Source organism: Vigna radiata, unplaced genomic scaffold, assembly GCF_000741045.1.
Source record: "Vigna radiata var. radiata cultivar VC1973A unplaced genomic scaffold, Vradiata_ver6 scaffold_338, whole genome shotgun sequence".
NCBI lineage: Eukaryota > Viridiplantae > Streptophyta > Magnoliopsida > Fabales > Fabaceae > Vigna > Vigna radiata.
Genome location: NW_014541820.1, coordinates 286,971 through 292,256, shown reverse-complemented (window position 1 = coordinate 292,256; position 5,286 = coordinate 286,971). Strand labels below are relative to the sequence as shown.

Here is a 5,286-nt window from a genome sequence, read left to right as displayed (position 1 = left end):
TAATATTCTTTGGTTCAATCTGTGACATAAAAGCAACATTCATACAATAATTTACAATATTACTTCTTGTGTTTACCCCTTCTGTGATATCGCCAATTATGTTGTCCAAAGATAATCCTCTAGGTTGTCGCCATATTTTATTTAAATCTTTATCTAGAGGATTGTCATGATTCTTCTCTTCAGTTGCACTACTACAGAATTGCATATAGATAGCGCTCAATAAATAGCACTTTTTTAAATAAGCGCTATCTATGAATTTGGGAAACAATAGATAGCGCTTATTTAAAAAAGCGTTATCTATCACTATGTTAATAGATAGCGTTTTTTTGAAAAAACGCTTTCTATAATTTTTTAATATTGATTTTTTAATTTATAATTTAAAATATATTAATAGATAGCGCTTTTTTAAATAAGCGCTATCTATTAAAAACAAATAAATAGCATTTTTTTTGAAGAAACCCTCTCTATTGAGACACAATAGATAACTATTTTTATAATAAGCTGTATCTATTATTCATAAAAACATTTCAATTCGTGCTTCTAAATATTTCAATTCGCGCCTCTTCTTCGACGGGTTGCATATTCGTTTTAGTCCGTTTTCATCTTGTGTGACTTTCACTAGTGTGTGAGGCGTCTTTGCTCCTTCGTTTCATTTTCATCAGTGTGTGTTGCCTCAAGCGGTAGGACTCCTTCGTTTCAGGGCTGCCGTGTAGGTATCACGTTCCCTTTTCCTCCTTCTCTTCTTTGTTTAATTTCTTCTTTTTCCTATTTTCATGAAAATGCATTTTCCATCAAGGGTTGATTGCGTCACTACCTCTGAAGCACTTGCTTTAGAGCTCTGTTGGTGACCTAAGTGTAGGATCTCTACTCATGCACTAGGTTTAGCAACCCACTCTCACTCGCTTCGTTGCTAGGGCAAACCCAAAGAGGATAGCTAGGGTTTCAAAATCATTAATTTGTTCAAAGTTCAATTGATTTGTTTATTCCCAAAATCCCTAAATCTTAAAACCCTAAATTCCTCTATTCTTTCTTTCTTGTGATTGAAATACCCTGATTCTTAGCACAGAATGTTGCATCGTAAGGAGATTGAGATTGAAGCAAAGGCACTGCGTTTTGAGAAGATTAAGGCATATGAAATTGTAGAACTCTTAATCAACTGAATATGGAAGGTTAAAAGTTTCCACGGGTGAAATTGCTACACTACCTCAAGGTTTTCGTTTTTCTCTGCTGCAGTTCAAGATTTTTCTCCCTTCAATGTCTTTGCTTCACATGGTAATTATTTTCCATAAAGGTCAATAATTAATATTAAAACTTATGACATGTAGAAGTCTTACCTGTTTTGGTCCAGTTCCACACTTGGCTGTGAATTATATTCAAGTGATAAATCAATATTTCCTTCCCATTAACAACCAATAAGTGGATTAGGAAGTCCATCCTTGCAAATCGGCAATTTTGATCATTAATCTCTGTCTTCTATATTTTTTAGGAACTCAACAACGGTGAACTGGGTTGTTGAGATCTTTCTTTTTCGAATATCAATTTTCAACTTGCTTGTTAGGAATTCTTTATTATTTTCTAATGCCATCATCATTTCATTAATGGGTGCTTTCAATTTTGGAGTTTCTTTTTGTCATGTTAATACAGGGTTTCATCAAAAATAATGAAAGGGCGTTATAGGAGCTATTTGCGGATGAAGAGGATAATTATAGAGGTGTTGCATGTTTGAATGTGACAGCAAAACAAATTGCTATTTGCTTCTTTAAGAGGATAATTATAGCGGTAATACTAGAGATTTGACATCCTCTTTTCTAATTCTCGATGTTATTTTTTTTTTTGTTTTGGAATGATGGGATTTTGACAATGCAAGTTTCACTTTCTCCTGTATCCAAAAATTTTGTTCTGTGTCCTTTTTTTTTTGCAGAGATTTGTTGATTTTCTCTAGAAAAAGTAACAGGACAAAAGGCTTTAAGGATTATATTTTATAGGTATGTATTTTTAAGTTATGTTAATTATGATTCAGGGGCTAAATTTTTAAAAATTATAGTTTATTGAAACTGCTATGCTAACAAAAAATTCGAACAGGAATGGTTTAAGTGAAGGAAAATTTTACCAAGTTCTACTATACGATTTGGATGTAATTCGAAAGGTCAGAATCAGACTCTTTTACACATTCCCACATACATTTTAATTGTTCAATTTATACCACATGTTGCAGGCATGTGCTTCTTTAGAACCAAACTATTACCTCTAGTAAAATAATAAAGAATGTCATTAACGTTCTAATGCCATACTCGGTTGTTTGCAAACAACCACAAGGACAGAAACAATATAGATGAGTGTAACTGAATTTAATTGCTCATGTAAACAAATAAATGAGTAAATATATTGCTCTGTCATCCCACAGGATTTGATTTTTATGTCTGCAATCATGTCGGTATCCAGGTGGAAGATAATATATCTATTTTATGCTGAGCTTTATGATTAGAATGATATAGGTAAAGATATCATTGATTTCTTTTCTTCTATTTCTTTTTAGAGGCTTGGTTTCTACTACCATCATCATCATGTTTCAGTGATGAAATTAGCTCATGAGTTCTTTGTTGTAATACTCATTACCATTTAACCAATTTAGATTACATAATGTGTTTATAAAGAAATTTACTTATTGTGTTTCAGTTGAATCATTTCTATAAGAAGAAGAATCAATTAAAAAGAAAAAAGGCTTCATCAGTTTTCTGTTAACTATCCTAACTATATAATATTTATAATTTGTCTATTAATGGGGGTGCTTCATGCTACAGTGATGAAGCAGTTTGAGATTGCAGAACTGGTGGAGAATTTGAGGGCATCAAATAGTCAAGTAAACTTTTTTTTGGTAATATTTTACATTTCAACATTTTATATGTACCAATGTTTTTCAATTGTTGATTTGGCTTTAGGATATAAACTCATAACAATCTCATAAAAAAAAAAAGCCAAATATTTACATGGTGGTCCCAATTCTAAGGTTTTAAAAGTAACAAAGAAAATTTGAGCTAATTTGTGATATTAATGGTTTATGGATTAGTTTCAATAAGTATGGCTTTCATCAAATATGTCTCATTATTTGTGATATTTGTGAGATTATAATCATGAACTCTCGTTAATATAAGTTTAAGTTTTATATGATTAGTCGACTAGCTAATTTGATATTTCATATGATACACTAGAGTAAATCCAAAGGTTTTAAAAATGAAAAAAATTATTGTTATTTTTCTAATTATATATTCTTATAAATAATATTATCTACACATTTATAATTATTGTAATTAATTTATTAATTTGATTTATGTTACAGGTTTGATTTTGAACCCAGTAAGTTATACATATTATACTATTTGTCAAAGAAATTAACTTTAATGTTTGAATACTAAATTAGAAATTAATGTGATTAAATAATTGATTAATTATAGATAAAATGTTATTATATTATTTGTTAGCTCTAAAATTATAAATAATGTGAAGATGCAATATAATATTTAATTAATTATAGAATTTTCAGTTTGAAATATTGTGATGCAATGTATGCCATATATGAAGTAACATAATGCTTGGTAAGTGACTATAAACCTGATACACCCTTGTTTATGGACTAGTTTAGATGGCTGAAATATCATAATATAAACTTGGTTTAAGTTGTAATTGAATGTTATACTTGCGAGAGTTGTGATTACATATTCTGTTAATTGTCATTCTGTTTTGGGTTGCATTTTAAACTAATTAACTCCTTATTACATTAAGGATGGGTGTGGTGTAGTATAGTTGATTGGGTATGGTTTTAAAGTTAAAAACATGCTACCTTTATTTTTTTTTTCTTTGTTGACAGCTTTTGTAATGTGATGCTTTATGATGGGATGCCTTTACACATTGTTGCATTTTTTCATCAGGATGAAAATCATATGTGGATGCGATGACTAGTAGATTGCTCTTGCTTTAATAGCATTGTGAACTATTGTAAATGTGTAAGATTGCTCCTGCTTTGATAGCATTGTGAACTATTGTAAATGTGTAATAAGTGTATATTATAACATTGAACTTAAAGTTCTTAAAAATAATATTTACAAAGTTCAAGTGAATAAAACATTATTATTGTGAAACTGGTTGGAAGAATATATGGTTATAATGAAAGCATGATATATAATTGTTTGTTACCATACATTGAATTTGATTAGAGTTTACGAGGGTTCTGATTTGTAGTTATGTTCAAATTATAGTTATGTTCAAATTATAATTATGTTTTCTACTTTTGGTTTTGTAGTGATCAAGACAACCCAATGATAATGATTATGGATATTATGTGTGTCGATATATGAAAGACATTATCACATGTGAAGGAGGAACAATTTCAACTAAGATAAGTTATCTTCATTGTCATAATTAATTTGCAGAAAAAATTTAGTTGACTAATTTTATATTATTTTTTTTGTTGCAGTATTTTCCTAATTGCAGATATCAACAATATCATGACAATCAAATTATTGAAGTTAGGGAAGATTGACGTTTACATATAATTAGTACATGTTTATAGGTTATGTTATGGTGATATACATGCTTATAGGATATAAATAGTATATATATGTTATGGTTGTATATACGTCTTATAGAACAATGTCATGTCATGACACATACTTGATGATTCAACGATAATATTTTGAAATGTTATTGTACCAAAATTTTTTATTCATATGTTGAAGTAATGAACATTTTTTTTGAGACTTGTTTTTGTCATATTTGTCTTAATATTTTATATTTTTTTTTTGTATATAATAGAACCAATGTAAATTTATATATAATAAAACTAATAATTTATATTTTCTTTTGAAAAATATTTTAATTTTTTAAAATATTTTATTAAAAAAATAATTTTTTTTTTGAAAAAATTTAGAGTAATAGATAGTGCTTTTTGTCACACATCAATAGATAGCGTTTTTTTAAATAAGTGTTATCTATTGTCACACATCAATAGATAACGCTTTTATTAGAAGCGCTATCTATTAATAGATAGTGCAGACATAGATAGCGCTTTTTAAGCGCTATCTATGATAAAAAAAAAGCGCTATCTATGCACATTTTTGTAGTAGTGTTGTCTCCTTTGATGAGCCTTCACTTGTTCCTGCAATAGATTCTTCTGACTCAAGAGGTTTTGCCTCAAGGTCCACAATTTCATCAAAAGTAACATGTATGGATTCCTCTATTGTGAACGTTTTCCTATTAAAAATTCTATATGCTTTGCTTGTTAAAGAATAT

At 28.9% G+C, this 5,286-nt stretch overlaps 1 long non-coding RNA gene across 5 annotated transcripts; it reads left to right on the top strand.

The window, feature by feature from the left end:
• The first annotated feature begins 574 nt into the window (after positions 1-574).
• On the top strand, positions 575-4,696 carry LOC106778403. 5 transcript variants are annotated; one of them, XR_002666183.1, is made up of 7 exons: positions 575-709; positions 1,067-1,272; positions 1,645-1,779; positions 1,922-1,985; positions 2,083-2,146; positions 2,802-2,875; positions 4,298-4,696. It is a non-coding gene; the product is annotated as an uncharacterized LOC106778403 (long non-coding RNA). The 5 variants fall into 5 exon arrangements; XR_002666182.1 differs by having other exon boundaries at positions 575-713; XR_002666181.1 differs by having other exon boundaries at positions 575-713; positions 1,062-1,272.
• Positions 4,697-5,286: the final 590 nt, after the last annotated feature.